The 27,022-nt window shown below is 41.3% G+C and overlaps 1 protein-coding gene and 1 long non-coding RNA gene across 3 annotated transcripts in view; both read right to left on the bottom strand.

Annotated features, from left to right (window-relative positions):
• Window positions 1-27,022, bottom strand: part of ARHGAP6 (Rho GTPase activating protein 6) — a 322,836-nt gene that overhangs the window by 248,591 nt on the left and 47,223 nt on the right. The window contains exon 1 of one of the 2 annotated variants that reach the window (XM_032679817.1): window positions 22,532-22,925. The exons of the other annotated variant lie outside the window; for it this stretch is intronic. The gene's annotated coding sequence lies outside the window, so the exon portion shown is untranslated. Of the gene's footprint in view, window positions 1-22,531; window positions 22,926-27,022 lie in introns of those variants that run through there. 2 annotated transcript variants of the gene reach the window in all.
• On the bottom strand, window positions 17,624-22,592 carry LOC116782815. The gene is made up of 2 exons (XR_004355363.1): window positions 22,518-22,592; window positions 17,624-17,966 (listed from the first exon to the last, which is right to left on the bottom strand). It is a non-coding gene; the product is annotated as an uncharacterized LOC116782815 (long non-coding RNA).

The raw sequence follows: 27,022 nt of genomic DNA, 5'->3' as shown, positions 1-27,022 counted from the left end.
GAGAGCAGCTTTCATCTTGATCAAGATGAGAGTACAGTGTCTCTGGAAAGCAGCTGGGATCTCCATCTGTACCAAAAGAATGGAGACATGACAGTTTCACAAAGGTCTCTGAGATGGGATGAGGCAGTCCTCTACTCCAGCTGAGCACCACAGCAACTGCTGATGAGTTTTACACTCAAATATCATCCAGAAAGAATTCTGTTTTTCTGTGCAGTGAGTGTGCTTTTGCTGTTTTAATCAAGAACCTAAATTTTCTGGAATAATCCTATCTTACTTTAATCTTCTTCCTCCCTAGTAAAAAGTGATCTCAAAGCAATCAGAGGCACTGAAACACTCAGCTCATCATTTTGGGAGGCAGCCAGGGGCCTAAGTATAACCATTTAGTGCCACTTTGAATGCACTTGAAGATAGTCAAGACTTCCCTGGGAGCAAGCAGAGTGACATGGGCCCTATGCTGGACTGCCAACAGGTGGGACAGCCAAAGTCACCTCAAGTGGTTCCAAACAGCTCTGAACGCCAAATGCCCAAGAAATAAATCTGAATTCCCAGAAGATGAATATCAGTTTTTCTCTACCAAATTGCAAAGGGCATTCTAAAAATAGAAATCTACCCATGGCAGCTCTAAACCTGCACCATTTTAGTAAACAGCATCTGATGGAGAAATACCTTATGAGTTAAAGTTTATACAGAAGCGTCATTCTGAAGCTGTTTAGTAAGATGGAGGCAAAAAAAGGGCACTCAAGTGACATCCTGAAGGACAGGGGGCTTCCAGGAGCTAGGACTGCTGCTGCTCCTGGCTCATCTGGAAGGTGGCACTCGCCACAGCTTGCTCTGACAGTGAGCTTTTGAGTCCACTAACTGCAAGCTGATGCTGCTGTTAACAATAAAAATCAAAGCTAAGGTTTATGGATACTTAGCTTTAATGGAGTTTCCCACTTCCAACACCACTGCACAGCACTGACCAGCCTGTCCTGGTTACTACAGGAATCATTTTAAGTGCAAGCTGTGCACGGGTCTCAATAATGCACAGTCTAATGGTCACTTCCTATTAAGAAATCAAACGTGCAGAGTAGAACAATAAAGGTAGTGCAGTGTTAAAGATTTACACGTATTCATGAACAAAAAGCAAATGCGTTAGTTGAATTTTCTAAGAAGGGCATCCCATTCTGTGTTTTCTAATAGTAAGTGATGAGGGATAAAATGAAGCCAACAGAAAACAGCACTAACAGCCAGTTTCAAACAGAAATTTAATTTATTCAGTTCTGGCCTGTGTCAGATTAAATTCTTTTCTCAAATAATGTTCAAAATTACCTTTTCCAGAACTTTAAGATAACAAAGGAAGTATGTGAAGAACAGGACTAAATATCAAATAAGTGAAGCTGGTAAATGTAGATGAAACAGAGCAGTTCCTCCACACTGACATTTCCAGACTGCAGCACTGATAGGCCATACTGGTATTTGCTTTCTCTGGTCTTACATCTTCCCTAGGTGGTGAAGGATGGGAAGAGGGGAAGGCCATGCTGTGCTTCCAGGGACAGACTGATGCTGCTGTCTTTTTCAGCTCGTGGAGTATTTCCTGTAATTCCCACCATCACTTCCCTAAGACACAATGTGACATTTCCCTTTGCATCAAACAGATGTATCTAATGCTGAAGTCAGTTAATCGATATTCCCTCCGTACAAGCAAGGGAAGGTACAGAGCAGCATGAAGAAAGACCTATTAATCTGTTCACAAGAAACCAAAAACTATCTTTAATTCTCATCTGGGATATGTGCTGCTCATCAAAGTCACAGGTAGCAGAAACCTCACTCTCCATGAGGTGATGTTCTTGTGGGAGGCTCAAAGCAGCTCTGTGCTGTCACAAGCGACCAAACACTCTTTTTTAGTCCAGGTCTCTGCACCAGGAACACTGGGTACAACTTCAGAAGAGAGTTCTTCAGCTGCTAATGTGGGATTCATGACCCTTTTAGATTCAGGGTACCCACCTACCTACCTACCCACCCCTGCCATCCTGTGACTGCCACCTCAATCAACATCCCCCGAGGCAGCAGTTGTACACCCAGGAGTCTGTGAGGGTGGACTTTCAGACTGGTGGGGTCAGATTTGGTTACAACAAGATGAAACTGCTCCCTCAAGACTTTCCAGTGCATGTTATACATGCACAAATGCAGTCACAGAATCAAAATGTTTTGCCTGTCCATTTTTATACAGCTAAAAACCTTGTATCAGTGCACAAGCAGTTCCAAAACAATTGACGTTCCCCAAAATTTTCAAAATGAAATGGTGTGCTTCTTCAAATCAATGTTTTAGTTTCAAAATGCTATTTGCATAAAGAACAAGAATACTTGAAAGGCAAAAATAAACCAAATAAACCCCTTGAAATTAATCTTCTCATTCAGCCTGAAATAAATGTCTTTGTTAATTACCACCCAAGATTCACTGAAACAATTTTAAGGACTTAATCCCAAAGGAATTTATGCGTTTCTGGACATGACAACAGACCAGTAACACCCCAGGCTCACATTCAACACTATCAATTTTCATGACTGCCAGTGGTGAGCTAGAGATGTTGGGATGTTAAAAACAGCGCAGCTACACTTACAAGCATTCCCAATAGTGCTTACAAAAAAGCACTACCAGAAACAATTGGAGTTACTAAATATATTCAGTAAAACTCGCAAAGCATGCAAAAGCCAGCCTTGCAATGGTGAACGCCTGCTTAGTAACTGGATCTACCCTGAGATTGTCCTGGATGTCACTTGACTTACAGGAAAATGACATCCCTTAATGAGGATCATCAGTGGAGAGGGAGGAAGATGGGGAGGTGGGGAGAAATGTTTTTTTCATTCTATAACTATAACTTAATTTTGAGATTAAACTGATTGTTTAATGACTCTCCTCAGCTTGAAAACAGGATCCAGGAAGAGACATGGCCAAACAGAGGCAACTGTCATCTCATCTCCTGTCTCTGATAAACTCCCAGCGGCTAAAGGCAGCATCTGCCTGGTGGGAACTCCTTGTGCCCTCCCCGGTAGGCTGAGCCCCTCTCACCCTTCATGCCTCTCGCTGCTGGCAAGGACACCAGACCTGGGCATCTTCCAGCCACGGTGCATTTGGGGCATCTCTCTCAGTGGGCACTGTGCTGTCAAAACAAAACACTCCAAAAGGTGTCTTAGGACCTCAAAACCTTGACATGGAGCAAAGAGGTCTATGAGGAATGGCAATTGCCTTCTAAGCTGCACTAGGAGCCACCCTCATGGCAACGCTCATCCATGACACTCTTCTACCTGAGCCTTATTTCTACAAAACTGGTGGGAACTTCTCACTGTCTCCCAAGTCTTGCACAAAATCAGACATTATTCACGAGGGACAGCTCAATTGTACGAGAGTCACTCGCGGAGCAAAACAACCTAAAAATATTTTGAAACTACCCTCACATAGTTTCTATTTGTCCTTATCTTTCAAGATACTTTCTGCAAGCCCAAATACACTATTTTTTAATTTTAGATGATGGCTGCACTCCTCACATGTGTACATCCCCCAGTGAGCAGAAGCTTAAGACATGCAAGAAAAAGGGCAAGGGTCCCTGTGACTATACCACAGGGGGCAATGGGCTGGGTGAGATGGTATGGCACCACACCTTGGAAAGGCCTTTTTCAGAAGCAGAGGTCCTGGCAAAGAGTGAGTGTGCGGGCAAGGCCATGGCAGAAGCAGGGGGAAGACCACTAACACTGCTGAAATTAGGTTGATGTGGCCAGCTGAAGGGACACCTGCACTGCAAAGCTCCAGATCCAAACATGTAGGAGTGGCTGGGATATACGAACCTCTTCAACTGAAAAAACCTCAGAGAAGCACCTCCATGGAATTTCAGAAGCACCAGCCCCCAAAAGGGGAAAAAAAGAAATGATGAAAAAGTTGAAAAGGCAAGGGAAAAAATCTGACACTGAATCCAACACATTGCATGATAAATGCATTTGCAGCCAAAGCCAGACAGACTCTCCACTCCTCAGCGAAAATCAGGAGAGCTTCTAATACTTTTAGAAGAATCCACCTGTGGTAAATGGCATCCAGCCTGAAGTTTTGCAATTCTTTATTTGCTGTTTGTCGATGATTCGTGATTTATTTTCCCAGCAAGGTGAAGACAGGCTAATCTAAAAATAAGTCATGTGAGCAAAGCCACACAATTACATTCAGATCTTCAGCACTTGACAATTTTTAGGCTGCAGTTCCAAACCATTTCATTTTCTTTCAGCACAAAGAAGTAGCAAAATATTTTGCTGAAATGGGGACGCATAATAGATTTGTTTGATAGATGAACATCCTTTTTGGCCCTACAGGGTATGTTGAAAATACTATGTTTAGAATAACATTGTGATGTCTCATTTTCAAGCATGAAAATCCAAAATGGTTAACATGGCAAAACATACTACACATGACCCAGAGCCTTTTTTTCCATGTCTGCCGCCTCCCTAAATCAGGCAAATATGGTTACTTTAAGTTTCCTTCAGAGGTTGTGCCAAGAATTTAAATGTAATAGGAAAAGAAATCTTTCTCTGTAGATTTTCATTGAAACAGTATATTTTCAAGCACAATGGCGTGCTATTATTTTTAAACAATTCAAAAAAGAAAGTGTCATGGTTATTCTATAATAAAACTTCACAAGAAACCTGGGTCCCTGTGCAGCAGTGACATGGACTGTGTTCGTCAATGTGTGCTCTTAGGTCTTTCCTCCTAAAGAAACTTCACTTAACTTGTTGGATTGACTATTTTAAATGTTTTAATTGGACAGAATCACAAACATTTTTAAATTCTCATACCTCTAATTATAGGTTTGCCTTTAAAACCACCTTACAGAGTCAACTTTGCCTGCTATTTATACACACCCCATGAGCATTGCGACCACCATCAATGTGACAACAAGCCACAAACGCTTCTACACTTTTCACATGTGCAGTTCTTGGCCCAGCAGCATTTACAGCTTCAGTTAGGAGAGGCTCCACACTGGAAAAGGGGACTTCAATACAGGTTCTTCCATTTTAAGGCCAGTTTTCTACAGGAACAAGGCTAATGCCCTTTTTCCTGTCCATTTGTCACTATTCCGACAGCAGCACTTTGGGACAGCACAGGTCACATTCTCCAAGAGAAGAGAGGTCTGACAGAGGATGTATTCCATTCCCATAAACTTTGCAACTTCCCTGGCTGACGAGCAGAAGCCCAGAGGGTTTCCCTAAGGGAAAAACCACAAAACAAGTGCAGCACAAGTCCATTCAACCTGCTGGGCTGCCCGTCACTGCACATGTGGATCAAATGGGGACCTGTGGGGTGCACTGCCCGTCTGCCCCTTGGCTAAGGACTAGGCCAGCAGCACAGCGCCTGCACAGAGGATTACGGGAGAAGGACTACCTGAAACTTCAGGGGACCAAGTCAAGCAGATGAGGAGAAGCACAAGACTTAGGAAGGAATATATTTCATTAGTTCCTTTCCTCATAGGACAGCCTGTTATTTTTTTAAATATAAATTATATATATCATCATGGCTGGGCTTCGCGAATGAAGATTAAGGAAGGCTCTATCCACATTTATTACAGGCACGCTGGTGGCTTATGAGGCCAATACGAGATAGACATAACCAATTGCAAAAGGCACAGCAGAAAGACTCCTTAGATATAGATATATATAGATATAGATAAATACACATAAAATAGAACAAAGCTCTGCTTTTTTAATTTTTGGCCCCACAGCTCAGCATGCTGTGAATAGCCAATTAAGAAACAAAATCACAGCTATTAAAAGCATGTGGGTGTGGGTATATGTATGCAGCCCCAAAGAGTATGGTGCTGACACCAGCAGCGTCCAGTCTCCCCAGAGGTGTGGCAGTAAAAGAGTGTGTCTGTAGGCCGTGAGCCAGGGAGACAGAGACGCCCAGGACAGTGGGCTGGATTCACTCACTACAGCAAAGCATTTGCTGACTCCTCCACACCCGCAGTGCCACAAGCTCCCTACCTAAGCTGCCAAACCCTGTCTCCTATCAGCAGACACTGTTCCCCTGCAATGTTAGTTTGTTAAGCACCACTTTAGAAAGTGTTATTTTTCCTACAAACCAAAAGCCTCACAGGTATCTGCTTCACAGGGCAGCATTTGCTCAGCAACAGATTCCCTCTGTGGCTGAGAAAACTATCTGACAACCCAAAGCCTCTCCTCCTCTGCACTGTGTTCACTTCACTGCATTTCAGGAGTTTTAATGGTAGCTGTTCCTAACCAGAGACGCTTCTGGTGTCAGCTGGCAGGAGCTCCCAGTGTATTTCTACATTGATGGGAAGTCAGTCTCCCTCTGGAGGGTTTACAAAGGAGCCCCTATATTCACAGCAGCCAAATGTTTCATTCTAGGCATTTTATCTATGTAAACCAAACAGATAACAAGGAGAGCAAAGACCTTTAAAATATTTATGAATCAATTAAAGTTCTAAAGCTTTCTACTGCACAGTGATGAGTGAATTCTCACATAGGACGCCATGGCATGTGGAGCAACTGATTTTATCCAAGTTCAAAAACTGTAGGTTTGCATACAGAGAAAGGAAGTAAAAATTATCTATTTACAGATTTAAAGAAAGCTATTATATACCATGAAAGCAATATGCAATAAATTAACGTGACAGAGTATATAAACTAAAACAATATGAAAGTTTTTTAATCAGCCAAACCTGATTTAGTGTTTGAATGCTTTCTGACTGATGTACTATTTTCTCAACCATTCAATACTATGTCATGTTATGACAGCAGGCAAAAGTTGTACATAAATACAGGTAATACATAATAGCACTTTTTTGTTCAGTGTGGACAAAAATTATTCTCGTTATTCCTGAGTTGCAAAGATGCTTATTTTTCTCATAAACACCGTGTTTGAGGAAGCCTGAAGGTGAAAATAAATGGCTTCATTTTGTTGCTTTGGTCCACTTAGTTTCACAAAAAGCAAGCATGACTTACTGTGAAGGTCACTGTTCATTATGCACAATGGCAGAAAAATGAACAGAGTGCACCACACCAACAGAAATGTGGACTTGAAAGAGGTTTGAAAAATAACCCAGTGCAGTTAAGATCACAGCAACACTGAAATACCATATAGGTCTGGATGGTGCCGTCTCTCCAAATTTGTCACCATCTGAAGACAAGAAAGGAGGAAGGGGCAAACAAAGGCAGTGCCACAGTTCCATAATGTCAATCACCTGTTCAGTACTTCTCCCCAGAATCAAGCTGTGTTTTCCTAACTTGTCTCCTTCATAGTGGTTTTTAAAATTTTAAAGCTGAAATTAAAGCAACTTAGCTGAGGAAAAAGCAACTGAATAAATGCACCAGAAAATAAACTGGTCTCCACACACTGTAACTGCAGGGGCAGGTGCTGCTGGCACACACATAGGTCTCCCCAGGTTATTCTAGTGCATCTGTCACTGTGGTATGCAGGCAACATTTAGTCTGTCAGCCAAACTCACAAGGGCATTGCAGGCACTTTGCACAGTCCACACACATATCCAAGTCCTAAACTTAACTCTTTCACTTAGCTGGGAAGCAACTAAAATGTTCTATCCCTTATATGTTACAGTCTTTGAACAGTGTCAGAGAAAGGGGGGAAACAGGAATAGCACAATAAAGCAATGACACCTTCCATTTTTAGCTATTTTTTTGCCTACATTTTGCTAACCCACATGTAGGAACAAAAAAAAGGCACCACAAAAACCAAACAGCAAAACCCCACTATGATCATTGATGAAAACTGTTTGAGGAAAATGTTTTGCCTTTGGAACAGGACAATTCTTTGAATACGAAACATTTCACCGGATATTGTCAAACCCATATCCTTTCAGCAGAAATTAGCCTGTTTTCCCAAGTCCCTCTTATCTCCTTGATGGTTCCTAGTCTGGCAGGCCCATTGGAGACCAAAAATCAAGCTCCCAGATGTCATAACAGCCTAAGAAGCCCCACTGATTTCTATTTAAAACTTCATATATGTCACCTCTGTAATTATTTAAAACTCATCCTGTGCGAGCACTGACTCCAAAATTTCAAACACCCTTTAGAAAATATTTTTCTGCATCCTTCTTTCAGTGTGAATTATTGCCATTTAGAGTGTCATTACAACAAAGCATATCTGGAGATGGAGGATCGCAGTGTGAGAGCGTCTGTACTCAACCACAGTCCCTAATTTCAAGGCGAATTTCAAATCTTAAGGAAGAACAATACAAATCCAGGTTGGTAACGCTAAATCATTTTTCATCACATGGGACTGCCTAGCAATGAGGACACAGGCATCTGGGCAAACAAGTAGTGGTATAGAGACAGTCCCAAATCCTTCAAAGATTTAGCAGAAAAGCATCAGGTTTTTAACATGCCACTGGCTAAAGTGAAACTACTTGGTTCAAGATGTTAGTCACCATGCAAGACCACTCAATGCACGCTTTTCTACTGAGGAAGCTAGGCAAATTTTGGAAGCCTGCAACGTGTTGCTGCCTTGATGGTCACAGAGGCTGACCCTGCCTGTCCTGGTTCTTCTTTGGAAGCAGAGCTGAGAAAGGCACATGAAGAAGAGTAAGCATTCTCTGAACTGTGCTCTTCCTGGGGAACAGACAATTTTGTTTGGATCTAGAAAAACTCACGTCCTCAAATGGCAATTTATAAACCACCACAGCTTGTAGGACCAGCTCACATGACCTCCAACTGAATGTTTTACAATTTAATGTGAAGAACAACTTCAGAGATTTAAACACTTCACTGCAGAGGAGAGATATTTATGAAAATGTTTTGCTCTAGAGTAGGTCACAAATGTCCCACTGGGAGGGGAAGCCCTTGGATGACAGCAAAGGACCTGCTGGTGCGAACCATGTGCTGGAGAGACCTGGGAGTCATGTTTTACATTCATACAGGGAGCCTGCCGCCCACATTAACATCTCCCAGCCACGACATCTGTGCTGCACCCATACATTAACTGCTGTTACAGCCTGTTACAGCCCCATAAACAGCACAGTGAGAAATGAACCCACGTGCCATTAGCAGCTGGGGTGCCTGTAGAGGCAGAACAGGCTGCTCCATTGGCAGTGGCATCTTGTAGAGCTGCTTCTGCTGTCACCCTCTCCCCAGCCCTTCTCCTTCAACACCCAGGGTAGAAGGATCAGGCTGCTTGCCCCTGTTCTCCCTGTTTTCTCTCTGGGTGGTTTACTTACTCATCTCCTTATTATTCACAGTCTCACTAAAATTCATTTTTGTCCCAGAGATGGTGATGGTGGAAAAAGATGAGACATAAAGGAAGTTGCTTTTGTACAGAGAAGAAAAGAAAACAGTCACTGTAAATAGAGCATGATATTAACAGGCTGATGCCTGACACTAAGCAAAAATAAAGTCTTCTCCAAGAAATTTAATTTGCCAGATATGCGAGGATCTTTGATCTTCACAATTATTCATCCATGAAGCCTCTTGATCTACATGGCCAACACATTTCCTTTTGGGACAGCAATGGCAACTTCTCTTTAAAAGGGGATAATCATGTGTCAAACATATTTAAGGGAAGAACTGACATTAATAAGTGAAGTAGGCACAAAAATAGGACATAATCAATGGCAAAGTAGAAAATTAACATGTAAATTAATAAGAGCAGGAGTTTAGAATATGGAAGTAATGAGTGCCAAGCAGACACCTCTTTTCTGTCAGCATGCTGGATCCTCGGGAGAAACACAGGTGGCAGTTCTGTTTCTTAAGTAGCCTCCCTTGTACTGGGTGAAGAAGTGGTCTCACTCACTTTACACCATCCTATCAATGATAAACTGAATGCAACAAGAAATGACCATTGCCAAAATATCTGGGTAATCAATTTTAGAAAATCTTGCTTTAAATTCTATAAAATTCAGTCAAAATGCAGCAGTAAGCCACATATGATACAGACTCACCCCAGTCTGCACCCTGGCCAGCAGGAAGGGGAGAGAGTGTGGCTTTCAGCCCCTTTTCAGCACTTCCAGGGGCAGAAGTCACTTCACCTCTGCCTTGCCCAAAGCACCACAGAGGCTGTAACAGGAAGGCATTAGCTCCACCAAAAGGGGCAAATGGGTGAACTGGCAGCATGTACTAGTTCCTAGGAAATATGAAAAAGAACTAGAAAAGGCATGGGAGTGAAGATTCACCTTTAAACACATATAAGCACTGGACTTGGACAAACCAGATAAGTTCTTGGGATCACAGCATAAGGATGTACAGAGTAAAACAACCAACCAAGCATCATAAATCTTTGCTCCTTCCAACCAAAAGCAGCAGTGCCCCAGCTGCAGGTGGGCATGAGGCACCAGCGTAGAGTCACAAGGTGCAGTGGCAGGCAGCCTGGGGCTGGGATGGAAATGGCACTGGCTCACCACATCACCCAGAGATGAGCCTTGATGAGTAAAACAGCTGAGGAGCAGCTGTGTTGACTTGCCCCAAGGACTCTCTTGTGAACTTTGCATTTCAGAGAGCAGCACAAATTCTGTTGGTGCTGCAGCCCATTGCTGCTTGACATATAGTTCAGTCCCCCACTCTGCAAGGCTGTTGCTGGAGTTTTATAGGGGGAACAATGAGTCAACAATTTAAGGCTGAAAAACAAAGCACTCAATTATATGGAAATGGTAAAGTGAGAACAGTATTCCCTTTTTCATTTGCAGTTGGAGTCTCTGGGTGGACTTTGAACAAGCCCACAGTATCTCAATTACTTGAAATATCAAAATAACATCTTTTCTAGCCTACCTCAATAGTCATCATCATTAACTTTAACATGATGTTCAATATTTGCAAGGTTAAGTATGTGTATATATATTTATGTATATATATTTATATATGTACATAAGGTATGCTAATTTATTATAGTAAGATTAGAGTCGTGTTTTCTAATCCTTAAAAGAAATTTTTGTTTTAACACTACATATCAAAGTTAACAGAAAATTAACCTGGGTACACTTTGAAGGTAATGAGATTTAAAACAGAAATTACTGTTTGCTATCTGAATTTTCCCCTCCAAAATGTGAATCATATGATCTAGTGATTTTATCAGTACATAAACAGTTTGTTTTCTTCCTCCAGCACAAGCTATGAATACACTCCTTTTCTATTTCTGTCTTGTGTAAACACATTTTTCCCAGGACTTCCATATTTCAGTACATGGAGGGAATCCTGCAAATGGCACATCCATGAAGCTACACTGATTGCAATAAATCATTTATATGCAGAGTACATAAACGAAAGAAGTCTCAAAACACACTTTTCATTTTATGTGTACTACTACACCCAGACTACATCCAAATAGGACCTCAAATCCCAGATCATTCACAGCTGACTTTATGTATTTATGCTACAATTCCCAACTGAAATGAGACCATAAGAGGCCATAATAATAAAATCCTATAAAACAACAAATACTGTCAAATTGAAATGTCTTTTAACACCAATGTATTTATCCAACTTCAAATGCATTTGTTTCCATAATTATTTCAGTATCTGTTGTAACATTATATTTAAACTTTCAACAGCGTTTATCAAGTCAAAACAACCTGATGAGACTCTTCAGTTATCAGGGACCACAGGCAGGAACAGTGATGCAAACATCTGTATTGGGTCTGGCTGAGCTGGAGTTCATTTCCCCACAGTAGCCCTCACAGTGCTGTGCTTTGCATTGCCAGCTAGAAGGGTGTTGATAACAAACCAGTGTTTTGGCTACTGCTGAGCAGGGCAGCCACAGCATCAGTGTTGTAACATTCCTTCCTCAGTTGAGGGTAAGATCCTGTGTGGGGACCCAAGTAGGCCAGCTGACCCAAACTGGCCAAGGGGATATTCCATATCATATGACGTCAGCTCAGACATAAAAGCTAACGCAAGGAGCAGGAAGGCGAACATTCATTGTCTCCAGTGGCTTGCCTGCTGAGGAACCATTATGCGTGCTGAAGCCCTGCTTCTCAGGAGTGACTGGCCATCACTGCTGATGGGAAGTAGAGAATAAACTGTATTATCTTTCGCTTTGCTTTTGCTTTAATAAACTGCCTTATCCCAACCCACAAGTTATTTTCCATCTTACTCTTTCCCCTGTCTGGCTGGGAAGGGGAGTGATAGAGTGGCTGGGTGGGCACCTGGCATCCAGACAACGTCACCCTACCACAACATCTCAGATTGAGACCCCCCACCTGGAGTGCTGCATCCAACTCTGAGGTCCTCAGCACAGGAAAAACACGGACCTGCTGGAGCAAGTCCAGAGAAGGACCACAGACATGATCAGAGGGCTGGAGCAATTCTCCTATGAGGACAAGACTGACAGAGCTGGTGTTGTTCAGCCTCAAGACTCCAGGGAGACCTTAGAGCAAGAAAGGTGAAGACTTTTTTGTAGGGTCTGTTGTGATAGGACAAGGGGCAATGCTTTTAAACTTCAAGAGGGTAGGTATATACTAGATATAAGGAATTAACTATTTACTGTGAGGGTGGTGAGGCAGTGGACCAGGCTGCCCAGAGAGGTGGTAGGTGCCCCATCCTTGGAAACATTCAAGGCCAGGTTGGATAGGGCTCTGAGTAACTTGGTCCAGTGGAAGGTGTCCCTGCCCATGGCAGAGGAGTTGGAACTAGATGCTCTTTAAGGTCCCTTCCAACTAAAACCATTCTGTGGTACTATACATTGAACAGTTTCTTTTTACGTATGTATAATTTATTACACATATATACTTAAAGCGATAAAACCAACATGATTCTGATACCCCATGGCATTGAGATATATAACATGTATTGTTATATCATGTCATAAACTGATTTTTCTGAATCAATGTGAAAACTGAAAAAATGCAGAAAATACAATTTTCTTGTACAGAAACCATTTCTTTCCTATTCCTTCTTCTAGGAAGTTAGGGGCTACTTTTTACTCTCTTTTAAATAAACTGGTTTTATATTCAGTGTTGAGTGCTATTTCACAACATAAAAAAGGAAACATTTCATTTCTAAGATGACAAATGCTTTGATTTTTCAGTAATGTGTGTCGTTGTTTTTCCAGCTGGAATTATTCACCGAAGGTGTTTTTATTCCATGTTCAACCAAACTCTCTAACACAAATTTACTACTTCTTAATGAATTGTTTATTTTATTTAATATAATAAGTCATACAAAAATACTCAGTATGGGCCCGTAGAAGAATGAGAAAAGAGAAACAAGTGTTCAGAACTCATCCATGGCCTATATCTAGAATTATTAGCTCACATATGGGTCTCATCTGCTTCAAGCTGAGTTTAGGAACAGTGTAAATAAATTAACATTATCTTTGAAAGCTAAGGAGGGCAATAATAAAACATGAAATCCTGGAAAAGAGCAATTTCTGACTATAAACTCTAAATATATGGAAACAATTATGTGATAATTTGTATACTTGTTATATGATAAAGGACTTGAAGGATGTCTGCTCTAGAAACTCTTTCAGGAATAGCCTTGATAGGGAATCAGAGATTTTTAGGATGCTTGATGAAACACAACTCACCTTTTCCATACGTTTCTTTGGCTACAGTGACATTCTTCAGAGGAAAAAGTATTGCTTCCCTCTGAAGAAAAAAAAGCTACACATACAGGAAAAAGATATACCAGCTCTTCGTGCCAAATATAATCATACTTATCATACCAACCTATTTAGAAAATATAATATTGCTAAACCAGTTGTTATGGTTGATTAATTCAAGCCCTTCTTTTTAAAAACAGATGGCACATGCAAGAATAACAAAACACATTCTAGAGGGTATTTGATGAGAAAGTTCATTATCTTTCATTAATGTCTTAGTTATACAGAGCAATAAACCTGGATTACAAATAATTACAAAATATAAACAAAATGGAAGGCTGAAAACAGAGACCAGTCAATTATACATATGAACAAGTATTTTTATGGATTTTGAGCAGATTTGAGCTCAGGATTCTCCTGGTTCTCACACTAAAAAAAAATAAAAATCTCTTTTTGAAACATCATCTGTAAATGTATCTATGAAGAGAGGTAGCATTTTTCATTTTCCTTAGTTCCTATAATGATCCTGTTTGACTGTACTGAGCTAATGTACATTTATCAAGCCTTTTGTGATGGTCTGATTGACTCATTGCATATCCTTTGTCTAATTTGGGCGGTGTGTTAAATGAGAGCTTGGAAAATGTTCTATTAGTAGGAACGCTGCCTCAGTGTCCCATTAAGATAAAATGCCTGAAATGAAACAAAAGCCACAGGAGAAGGGAAATTACGAACTCAGTTGCCTGGCCTGAATCCCACACCTCCCTGGATGGCAAAGAGAGCAGTTGAGCTGCACAAGGGAGGCAACACCAAAACATCTGAAAAATGTAATTACGCGTCTGAAAAGCAGAATGTCAGAGCTGAAGTCTACCAGGGCGGCTGTGGCTGATGGTTACATACAAGGTACTGGAAGGAGGAAGCACCAGAGACAGGCAGCACAGACCATAAGTCAATAGCTCCACAATCCACATCCATGACCCTGCAGCCTGTCCCTCTGGGAGCTGCCACAGTGGTGACCATGTTCAGCCCAGCTGGAACATGCCCAGAGCACCACATACATCCCAGTAGCAAATCTGTGCTGGCAGCATGGGGCATCAGTTTCCCCAGGGGGCCAAGGCATCATGCTCCACTGGTTTGCTGCATTGAGCAAAACCACGGCACTGCTCCAAACCCCCTTCTCACTCAGGAAGAGAAGAGAACATTGGAAATAATTGCTAAACTTCCTCCCACTTCAGTCTGGATCAAACTGTACAGCCTTTCAGCAGCTATGAGAGCTCTTATGTCTTCTGCACGGCACTTTCAACACTTCCAGCTAGGAACCAATAAAATAACTAGACCAATTTCTTGGTCTAGTTATCATGCAATTTCTTAGTGAAGAAATTTACATTTCCTCTTCATAATAAGCATTCAAGACCTCACAAGGAGGAAAAAACAACATCTGGGGTTGAGTCCTCTCTGAGTTCATATATCAGGTCACAACCTCAATATCCTTCAGCTTTCAAAAGGGGAAGAGTTTACAATTTAGCCCTTTTCCTATAAAGTCCTTTTAGTTGCCTTCCTATGACCCTTCTCTCTGAGATACATATTTTAAAAAATTGAACTGCACGGGTTTCCTGGCCTTACCTGAGGCACGCATCTCCCTCTGCCTCCCTCCTGCCTGTACTCCTGCCTCCTGATTTGGCCAGCTCCCAAGAACGCCAGGGGACAACCTCGCTGCTTTCCTTCTCAGAAGTGCAAAGAAAGGAAACTTTGTGTGAAATGGGATGCTGTGTCCAAAACAGATGTTTCCAATACACTTCTACCATTTTAGGATGGATTAAACACTTTGCTTTCCCTGTATCCTGGAGCCTGCTGGAGGTGAAAGCTCTCCAGGTTCCCAGAAATATTTCTCCACAGCAAACAAGACACAAGAGGACTTGGGCTATAAAGAGTCCATCTATGACAGCCTTCAGTCAGAAGCAAACCCTGATATGAAAAGAGCCAAAAGGAATTTTCTGGGGGAAACAAACGCTGTCGTAAAAAATGAAACAAGTGTGCACGAGATTTATGCAAGAAACTGCAACAATGGGAGTCACACGCAAAGGCTACAGAGAGTAGGCAATTGGTTTCTCTCAGTTAGAAGTGTGCTTTAAATCCCTATTTAACAGGAACCGTAGCTTTGCCTTGATTTACTGTGATCAAAATACAATTATATTATTATGAAAAGTAATAAATTTGCATTTACAGGACATCCAAGAAGAATTATCTTCTCCAGCTAACCTTGACAGTAAATTCAGGCATGGAATATTTTCACACTCTTACTACCTGCTTCCTTAAGCATTAGCATCACCTGCAAATCCAAATGTACTCTCCTTGGGATAACAGAGCAATTCATGCTGCTTGGGGGAGAGCTGAAGGAGCATCTGCACCTCCTTGAGAGCAGCTAACACCTTGGCCTCCATCAGGAGCTGCGAAGGGAACAGGGTGGTAGTTTCTAATTAAGTCTGGAGCTAAAGACCAGCAGCAGAGCTCAAACAAGTCACAAAACATGGGGTTGGATGAGGTCATGGGAAGGGTCTCCACCACTCAGGGAATGACAGCAGTGCCTTCTGCTATTTCCTGAAGTACATGCACAAAGGAAATTCACATGTAAAATGAATGGATGAGTTCTCAAGGCAAGGACCTGTGTTATTTATAGATTTAGCCAGTACGCTACTCTGACTCTCAACATTTAAGCAACAATTACTGGATAAGGGGAGATTCCAACAATCTGGAAGTGATAAAAGGAACTACACCAGCTTGTTTGCTTTTCACAGCCGTTATATTCATAAGCCATTGGCCTTACTTGCTCAAGAACTTCTCACCAAGCTGCAGAGTCCATCCAGCTCTCTTTAACAAGCAGCAAAAGGTGACTCTCACCAGATCTGGCCCCTGGTTAATGCACAAGCCAGCCCAGTCCAGCCCAGCCCATCTGGAAAGCACGGGAACCAAGCTGGCTGGCACAGCCTGGAAGGCTGTGCCAGGGAGGCCAGGGGGCATCACCAAAGCTTCTGAACAAAGCTCCGCCAGACGGAGGGCTTCTTTTAAAAACAAAGCATAACATTTCAGAAGAAAACACTTTTACATTTACAGAATTCTATTAAACCTGCTGGCAAACTCCCACCAATTGCAGCAGGATACCAGGATTTTACCCTTGATATTTTAAGCAACAATACCCAAACAATCCACACAAATAAGATGAAAAAATCCCAACCGCCAAACAACATACTGAGAGGCTCTTTGGGGATCTTCACATAGGGGCTGTCAGACACCCACATACCATTGCAAAGTCTTCGTTAGGACCAAGTGCTATGTTCCGCTTTTCTTCTTCAGCCACGTAAATTCCAGAGATAGGAACCACCTCTTTTCCCCCAGGATCATGCAGACATCTGACTAAAAATGGTGCTGTTTTCCTGCAAGTCTTCACATGGAGGCACGAGATGCTGCTGAATGGACTGAGCGGAGCTGCCTATCACCCAGCCCTAGTGAGCAGGCTACAGTGCTAGAGACAGCAACGGAAGAGCCAGTTCCTGGAGATTTTTTTTTGACTACAAGTCTAGACAGGAAGCTTGAAAGAAAAAGAATTGCTTTATAGGGGTTCAGATTTAATTTTTTCCTTTAAAAGGATATTCCTTTTATATGATATCATATATAGGATAGATGAGACAGAGTAAATCAGACACACACACACACACACATATATATATATGACACAATAAAAGCTATTCATATTTTTGAATTGCCTAAACATGAACAATTCCTGGAAAGTGACACAGTAAATTTTCTATCTAAATGGTATGCTAAACTAGAATTAAGATTATGTTAAAATAATAATTAAGATAATTTACTGATTATAAGTAAATTACAAATAGAAACGTAAGCAGCACATTTTCATTTTCTCTGAAACAAGTATTATTATACATAAAAAATCAAATTCAAGTGTAAACTGGAAATTAAAGTATCAAGCAGAAATGTACAGGAAGGACATCAAATTAATAGCTATGGACTTAAACCTCCTCAGGTTATAAATGGTTCATATAGCCCCAGAGAACACTGGAACAGATGTTCAAAGCCATTAGATATAGTTTTGGTTATTTATTCCCTCATTCATGGACAAAAAGTGTCTTCTAAATCAAGATCGCTTCACTACCTTCCATCACCATGCTGAGACAACAGGTACCTCCACTTTGTTTGGAGCAAAGACAGCCTTGAGGGGGTGGCTGGGATACCACAGTGCATTCCAGCTCAGAAATGAGCCTTATGTTGAAGGCAAAGGCAAAGACACACACCACATAATCAACAGTAAGAACCTCCTGTCGTTTACAAGGGGATCTGAGCCCCTGATCTCCTTACAGTGTGATTATCTTTCCTTCTCCTTAGATAACACATCTCTAGGACCACATCCAGGTCTGATAAAATGTTATTCCTAAAAAAAAAAAAAAAAAAGAGCAAGTATAAAGAGAAAACAAATTTCAGTCTAAAAATGTCATTTGGAAAAAAAAAACACTTCATATACCATTTTTTTTGAGGAGTAGGAGTGGCTAGATCACAGTTTGAAGAAGCAATAGACAAATTTCAATTTGTGGGATTCTCCAGCTGCAACCAAAGTGCAGGCTGCAAAGCTGCAAATGGGGAACAGGAACCAAACACCAGAAACCAAAGGGTGAAAGGACAACATCACAGTGACACTACCAGGGCCTTCAAATGCCACAACAGGTCCACCTTATTGATGCACTGAGGCAGGTTAGCAGTGTAGTCCCCAGACATGTGATTCAACTTTGACTGCAGTAGTGTTACCTAATGTCCTTGCCCATGGCTGGAGGGTTGGACAAGATGATTTTTTAAGGTCCCTTCCAACTCAAACCATTCTATGACTCTATGTTCGTCTTCTCCAGCTGATCTACTCGCTTTATAAAAAATACCATTATAGTTAGCATGCATCCCAGTAACCTCCAAGGCCACCCCAAAAGCTGAGAGTAAGTGTAGCTCCACGTGGGGCACAGGTAGCTGAGAAGATTTTTCCACAGCAATAGCCTACACACAAAGAGCACAGTGCTGACCCGACGTTAAAACCCACTCTAGTTTTACTTGCACAACAGATGAAAGCTGAAGTGCTTTCTGGAAAGTACTGGTGTTTTCTTAAGGCACTGTTATTATGTAGATAAGAAATGGAAAAGTATGTTGTTTACTATAAGCTCTGCTTCAAGCACACTTTTTTTAGTCATGTCTTACTACCTAATTAATAAACGTACTGAAATTGCTGTGCTGAATTAAGGGCAAGATACAAGGCAAGCAGCTTTAACAGATCTGTGAAACTGGAAGCTAAGAACTTTTATCAAGATTGGCAGCAAAAGTTTGTATTTCTTATTTTGTAGTACTAGAAGAGCAAGAGCAACACTGGAATAACCAGATGAAGAAAAAATTCTGGCATTAGAAAATCTAGTTCACTATTTGTCTGGGATGTTATGAAATATCCAGAAAAAAATGGCTTCCATGGCCTTAAGTATATTTTCATCATTGTCACACAGAGATATAAAGCTTCAAGAATCAGTATTCAGTGCTATTATTTTGTAGGGCAAGAAAAATACCACTCAAAACTTGCTGTTTATAAAAGTTACAATAGTAAAATATTTCTCCATAGTAAATTATCTTCAGTTACTAAGTAATATATAGGAATACTGTAATAAGATTTACACAGTTTGACTTACATGTAGGTGAAAGTTTCATAAAGCAACATTGCTGAAAGCTAAGTGAAAAACAATTCTGTTATAAAAATTCATTTGAACATAACAAAAAAATATTCCTGGAAGAAAGTCATTACAGTGCAGACGGTAACCTGCTTGTAAATGTATGATAAACTAAGGTAAAATTTAGAATAACACTGCTTGCTTCTTTCCTTTGGAAGAAAATTATGGGCTTTGAAGGACTTTGTTGAAAGAGGCCGAAGCAGATCAATACCACTGTGGTAAAATGAATTCTTTAACAAGATTATGATGCATGAACTCTTTGTCCAAGGAAACAAGTTGTTTTTAGGGTGGACAGAGGAGATGGAGGTCAATTTACAAGCAGATCCCAAAGCAGGCTATCAAGCATCCTACAAGGCATTTCAAGCCAAGATAAAGCATGTCCATGAGTACATGTCTAACTGGCACCTGGCAAAATCCATGCCTGCAGCTTTACTGCTGTGTCACACCCCATGTACTAAAATACACTTCACAGCACCTGTCCCAGGGCAAAGGGCTCCCTCCTGCTCAGCACCACACCAGCTTTATTCAGAAAAGGGTTTTGTCCATGGGATAATGACCACAAGCACAGTCACAAGCTCCTTGGTCCTGCAGAGTCTGCAAGCACCATTAAGATCACTTGCTGATGGAGAAGCTGGGTTTTGCTCCATGAGGGTGCCTCTGCTTCCTGCTAGACAAGACAAGCACTAATCCACAGTGTGGAAAGAGGGGAAGAATGGAGCAGGTACTGTGACTTCTTTGGTGGAAAGATTTTGTTCTCTGATGTTCACAGTTTCCCTTACCTGTTTTTATTTTCTTTTTACTGCTAGTGCTGCCTGTCATTACATACAATTTCCTTATTGAGTATTTTGCCATGTGGTTTAGTCAAAATAGATGCAATCAGCCATTACTCAGTTTAGCCTGACATAAATGTTTAAGGAAGCTCACAGCTCATTGCTGGGCCACATATACATTGCAATTTATACAACTTGTAATATAAACCCAGCTAAAAGGGAGAAAGGATAAAAAGAAAATTAACAAGAAAAGCAGACCTAACAAGACAAATAAGTTGGTTCACTTTGATCTCATTGTTTCTGCTACTCTGAAGGTTTTTTGATCTGTCTCGCTGTTCCAGCTACCATTTAACTGCTCAGTGTGAATGAGCCACTCAGTACTTCTCCCTCTAGAGTAAGTCTCTGCTAGAGGATGCAGTCCTCCTGTTCCCCATACCCATCTCTGCAGCCTAACAGCTTCCACCACAGCAGGTGTGTCATGCTATGTGAGTTTACACAAATATCAAGGGCTTGAGAGATTGAGAGTCTCCTGAGTCATTCCAGATTTGCTAGGGTAACTCTGGCTATGTTGACAGATGAGAATTTGATCCTCTGTCCTTAAAGAGATTAGTTTTATGAAGCAGTTAGGCAATTCAAAAAAATGAAAGCTATGGTCCCACATTCTTCTTCTCCAGTATTACTCTATTTAGCCAGCCTGTTACACCCCTGTTGTATGTGATAAACAACCAAAATGTTCAAGTCTATGAAGAGCATTTTATAGTGGGCCTGCATGGGCAATTGCTGCTTCCATATATGATGCAGTGTTTTCAAACTCTGTGACACCAGTGGCAAAAGTCAACATGCTGACAAGAAACGCACCAGCACTTAAATAATTAAAATGTTCTGTATTGCAAAAATCTCATCAATCTCAAAATTTAAGGCTGCCTTCACAGCTCTTTGTGCTTGATGAATTCTCACAATCTCTTGAATAGGTTTTCTCTACATATCTTTGCATGACAGAGTCAGGGCATTAAGCTTCTATCATTCCAGTAACACCAAGATTTTTCCTTCAGTCTTTTCAACAGTGGATGATGTATGTTTGCTGCATATCACCACCATCTTTCTGAGCTTTACAGAAGTATGCTGCAAAATCCTAGAGTCATCTTCTTGCAAATATATTTTTGTTTCACTAATCTGCTAAAAAAAAGGAGAAAAAGCAGGAAAGAAACTCTACTAGAGCTCACCTCTGATTTTCTTTTCCCTCAAAGAGGATTCTCCCCCTTTGCTTACAAGAGGTGATACCTCCTTCACCTGCAAATGGATGGGATTCTTGGTGAATCCCATGACATCACAGAAAGGCAAAACATAGCTACAATATGTCACTTCCTGCAATTTAATGCCTTTGAGCCAACTTTCATCATCCAGGAGACATAAATACGCAGGAAGGCATCCACAAAGGAGACTCAGAGGCCCTGTGGAGTGGGGATGGTGCTGAAAACAGGTAGCTAGCAGGACAGGAGATTGGTGTCTTCTTCCTCCCTTCTTTGCAGCCCACCTGCTCCCCACCACAGCCCTGACCTCCCTGCTGGCAACCACGAGGACTTCTCTTCAGGGACAGGCCATCCCTCTCTGTGAATCCAGAACACACAACCCACAGACATGTAGCCCCAGCTCCTTGTTGGAGTTCTGCCACAAGTGACCTGATGGTAATGAAGTGAGGACTTGCAACAAAATGGAAATGGAAACAATGAAGTTTTACTCCCTGGAACAAGTTATCAACTGTAGTTAATGGATTTGGTAAGCATAGTAACTTTAGACAAGATAGACATTCTTACTAACCATCTGATCCAACACTGTGCCCTGAATCTGAGGCTAATCATGAAAATATTTCTCTCACACCCACTCACTACAACAACAAATGCTGCCAAGTGTAATAAATTTCCCCTTTTTTGTTGATCTGCCCATGTCCAGAGTTTGCTGCCTTTCTGTTAAGATCATTCCAACAAGAACAGCGTAAATCCTTCCCTAGCTGCCACATTATCAGTAATTGCATGTCTTGAGAGTTATTTTGCCTGGTTTTACCACCCAAGAAGCTATTAATAGATAAACAGAAACAGTGAAAAGAAGAAAAAAGACCAATGTGTTAAAAATTGGGCACAACCAGGGCTTTTAAATAAACATATCTACTTCAGCCTCCTGCTGGTAATATACAATTTCTGGAAAGGTTATACACTCACTTGAAAGTGTTAGTCCTAATGTGTGCCATCTTAAAGGGGCCAACATGGCTACTCTGCTCCACAATGGTTCCAGGCCCCAGCCCACTCTCCAAGCTAACAGTGTAGTTGTACCTGATCTTCTGCCTGTGCCTCCTCCTCTGGCCTGTTCTGACCATACTGTAACTCGTCTATGGGCATTCACACATGCTTTGGCCCAAGGCAATGCTTCAGTCAGTATTATGAAGCTTAGCATCTCCAAACTCACCATGTTTTACTTACAAGTGTTCTCCTGTCCTGCTCCAGAATGGTCCAGCCACTAATAGTTTTCTCCTCTCAAAACCAGTCCTTGGCCATTTTCATGGCCATCTTTCCTCTTGAGAAGATTGTTTTTTGACTATAACAGTTCAATAAATTCACCAAAGGTCTTCAAAAGCATTTGTCAGAGCTTTCCCGAGCCTGGATGAATGTCATTTCACAAGTGGAATTTCCAGAGTTTTTTCCCCTGAATTTAATGCCTAAAGCAATCTTATATCTACACATTTTGGACGATACAGGTGTTCAAGTAACAAAAAAAGAATTAGTGTGGCAATATGCTGCAGTGAGAAATGCTTGAGGGTATGAAATGCATTATGAAGGTTAATCATCTATCAGCTAGCACAAGTAGGTCTGTTACAGACAGTTAAACTGTCTGTACTAACACAAAATGCAGTGCTGGAATGTAGCAAATGCACCAAAGTACCACAAAAAACATTTTCATATCCATAAATACATATTTTCCATCCCAAATGAAACTATTCCTTCCTTGAAAGAAACAGATGTTATGGCAAAGCTGGTTTCTCTTTTAGGACTGATTGGTTTTGTCAGTTTAAACTTTTTTAGCTGGTACACAACAATATGATTTTGATCCGTCACTGCTTTACGAAGAAAATGGAAATGGAATGAAAAATTAAATCCTACTGAGATGATGAATCTTAATCACAGCAGGGAAAAGGAATATTTTGTGCTATTTCTGTAGAAGCAGCAACAAAGGTACGAAAAAAATAAACTGAGGCAGACGGGCAGCTCAATTACACAGCACCACCGAAAGCAAAAACGTTAAGGTTTAAAATATAACACTGCTCAGTACTCTACTTGGGCTAAATTAATACAGCGAGACAAATAATTTTAAAATTCTTAATGCTCTCATTTTATTGTATTTCCCTTTTGAAATTCCTAACCAACATCATTCATGACTGGGTAGTAACACAGTGGTCAGGAAGCATGCCTGAAATATTATGAAAACAATATTACTTTTCCATTTGTCATTTGCAATAAAGTGAGATGATACACTAAGATCATCATTATTTTCTCTTAAGTTCTGCTTGTGGGAGCTGAAAATATCTGTCAAACACAGAAGTGCAGGGCTCAGTCAGCTCACATGGCATGAAATGTCAACTCCTTCTAGGCCGAGAAGACACAAAGACAGAGGGGTTTATCTTGGCAGTCTTAGAGATGTAGTGTTGCCTGCCTGACCCTGCACATTAAGTATTCAGAAAAGTGTGAATTACATTGATTTTAACAGATATATTCTGAAATTTGCTACTCATGATGTACATTTCACTATGGACCCTTTCACTCAATCTAATCATGGTAAAGATTATGAAAATACACCTAGGAAGATCCTTTGATGGTGGTTCCATTCTCCATGACATCCATTCTGCACACTGCTGGATAAGCCAGCAACAGAAATTTGATCCAGGCAAGGCACAGACAAAAAATTACATCTTTGTTGAATAAGGCAAATCCTTATACTTTTATGCAGACTGTAAAAGGCCAGAACAATACCTAACACAGAAAATCTTGCTGGCATAAGGTTAACCCCCAAATATCGAAAGAGCAGAGGAAGTCAACATTGGATGAGTGCTTTGCTCCACATGGCCACAACATTTCTGATCTGCTAATCAGAAACAAAACATTAGATGGATTTGTGATAGGCCTTGAATTTAGTATGAGGAGAACAAATCTTGAAACAGTGACTCATTTTGAAAGAAAAAAACCTCATTAACCAAGGAGTGATCTTGCCTTTGGAAAAGTTACTAAGGTGTTCACTATACTGTTTGTGTTTGCCCTAACTAGTCCAGACTATATTTGATAAAAATCTTGGGAGATTAGAACTGCTCAGTCAGAAAAGAAACAGCAACTGGAATTTCAGAAATATGCAGAATCAAGGAAACGAAGATCTGACCAATCTGAAGTGGGAGGAACAGGGAGGACCTGCCGTAACCATTCACCCTCCTTGTGTGCTCACTCAGGGAGGCAAAAGAGTTTCCCCCATGTTTGCTATAATGCAAATTGTTTCAAATTGATCCCTCTTTTCAGCAAAAGTCAGAGTTGAGTGTTATGCTCTTTAACATAACCATTAACATGTTACTAAGTGTTCAAACAGGATATTTTTAAGGATGTTTCACATAGGAATTACCATCCCCTGGAGCAGCCTAAGATCATTGTTAATGTTCAGTTCTTGTCAGTCATCCTCCATACACCAACACTAAGAGAGCTAAAAACAGCAGCACAGTTTTGGAGAAGGATATTCTCCAACGTAAACATTTTATAAATTAAGGGGGTTTTTTTTAGATTGGATATGTAACATCAACAGAGCCAGTTAAGTGTGGCACAAAGCAAGGTGTCCATGAAAAAAAGGGAGAACTTTCCACATTTTCTCAGCCTGCTAGAAAGAGAGAAAAATGACTGAAATTGTTCTTTTTCTGCCTCTGCTTAAAGTGTAATTGGACTGAACTCTGGATAATGTCCAGAAATCGGAAGATCTCCCTTTGATTAAATGTCTATTTTCTAGAATGGAGCTGGAATTACCCACAGCTGCAGGTTTCAGATACCCTGCCTTTAAGTTACAAGTTAGATATTAAAAAACACTCAAAAATTATTCCTCCTCTGCTAAAAAAAAAAAAAAAAAAAAAAAAAAAAAAAGCAGCCTGTAGTAAGGATAGCTAATAGTTGAAATGGATAGAACATATGTGTATGTGTATGGCCAGTCTTCGCGAACGAAGATTTGGGAAGGGTCTTTGCCCTTCGAGCCTGCGCAGTGGATTTTTTTATCTTTTTAGTTGAAATGGATAGAACATATACACAGATTTTTATTTGTGGTATGATCAGTCCAAACTACAAATCCGACGACTTGTCTTCTAGTAAACACCCCACCTTGGCGTAACTTCCCTAGGGGCATATCCATGTTACTTCTAAGATGCAGTCAGAACAGCATGTGGTAAAACAGAAGAAACATATGGTTTGTGGTTCCTGCCTATGCCTAATTCGACAGTCGTGGATTTAACAAAAGCTAGTTGGCTTAGGTTAAATTACTGGTGCAAAACCAATTAGACATACTTGGCCATGTGCACATGTCCACATGGGCAGGGATCCCAAGGCACAGGGTGTGCGTAGGAGATGTCTGTGTGTGGTATGTGTGAGCCCCCTCTTTTCTCGCTGACGCTAAAGGAAAGATCCAAGATAAAAGACGACAGTCACTGAACCATAGGGAGAAACAAGGCTGGGCAAAGGAAAAGATAATGAAGAAAAAAAAGAATGGAAATTGGAATACAGAAAAAAGGGAGGAAATTAAAAACTGACAGTACGCATAGCAGAAGGATAAATCTGTGGCTAACGTACAGGACAAAGAGTCCTTGCCAAGCACCATGTGTAACCACAGTCACATCTTCCCTTGTTATTTCAGTTAGCAGATCTGCCAAGCGAAGGAAATACTGAGCTAATGCAGGTAGGAAAGTCCTGCGAGTAGCACTGCTCACTTGCTGCTAGCACAAAATAAACTAATAGTGTCCCAAACTTTTTGGTTCAAAAGCCAAATAAGGCTCTACTTATTATTTTGAAGAGGTCAGAGCTGTAATGAACAGTAGCTGACAAGACTTCTGCCCTCTTTCACTCTACATCCCGAACTCACCTGGGAAGGTCTAGCCACGGGGAGACAGGGGATCACTGCTGCATGGGAGGGACCTTGGGTGACAGGAGCTGGTGGGGACAAGTGAAAGCAGTCCCCTCCATCCATTCTCAATGGGACCAGCAGCTATTCCTAGGTGCTCACACTCAAGCTTCTCTTTTCCTTCTCCTACCACAAACAACTCAGGGTGGCATAACACAAAGCAATCACCTGCAAAAGGCTTTCCTAGTCAAGAACAGCTGCCTTTGGCTCTTTTGGCTACTTCCATAGAGATGCAACATTTTGAGGAGGCCAAAACCCCTTCCCCCTTGGTTCCATCCAGTACAGCAGGGTAGCAGGCAAGCTGGGCAGGGGTAAGGGCTGCCGGGCCTCAGCTCAAACTGTGGCTACAGCTGTAAGCCCAGCAGCAGCACTGCAAGTGCCAACACACCACTCTGTACTTTCCCATAAGGGATTCTCCCAATGCAGTTCAGGAACAGCACTTTTGTACACAATGAAACAAAGTTGTCTAGAAGTGCCAAAAGTGACAACCACACAGTCCTAAGTAAAGGAAGCCCCAGGCAAACCAATAATATTTGCTCACTTTCACTGCAATCTCAGAAGTAGCTGGTGCTCCAGAAACTACTTCAGGCTTCTTCAGAGCAGCTGGCAGATCTGAAACCTGGCTTTTACATTTCCACAGTATCTCTGCTGACCTAGCCAGCAACCCCGTCTCCTAATTTGGTAGCAATTCTCTTGCTTCTCCTGCTGTGGGCTATGTGTTTGCAGACTGAGGAAACTGCAGCCAGGCAAGGATCTGTCTCAGCATAGCAAAGGGCAGTGGA

Source organism: Chiroxiphia lanceolata, chromosome 2 (genome assembly GCF_009829145.1).
Source record: "Chiroxiphia lanceolata isolate bChiLan1 chromosome 2, bChiLan1.pri, whole genome shotgun sequence".
In the NCBI taxonomy this organism is placed as follows: Eukaryota; Metazoa; Chordata; class Aves; order Passeriformes; family Pipridae; genus Chiroxiphia; species Chiroxiphia lanceolata.
Note: the sequence above shows the minus strand (reverse complement) of the source record. Positions and strands in the feature narration are given on the sequence as shown.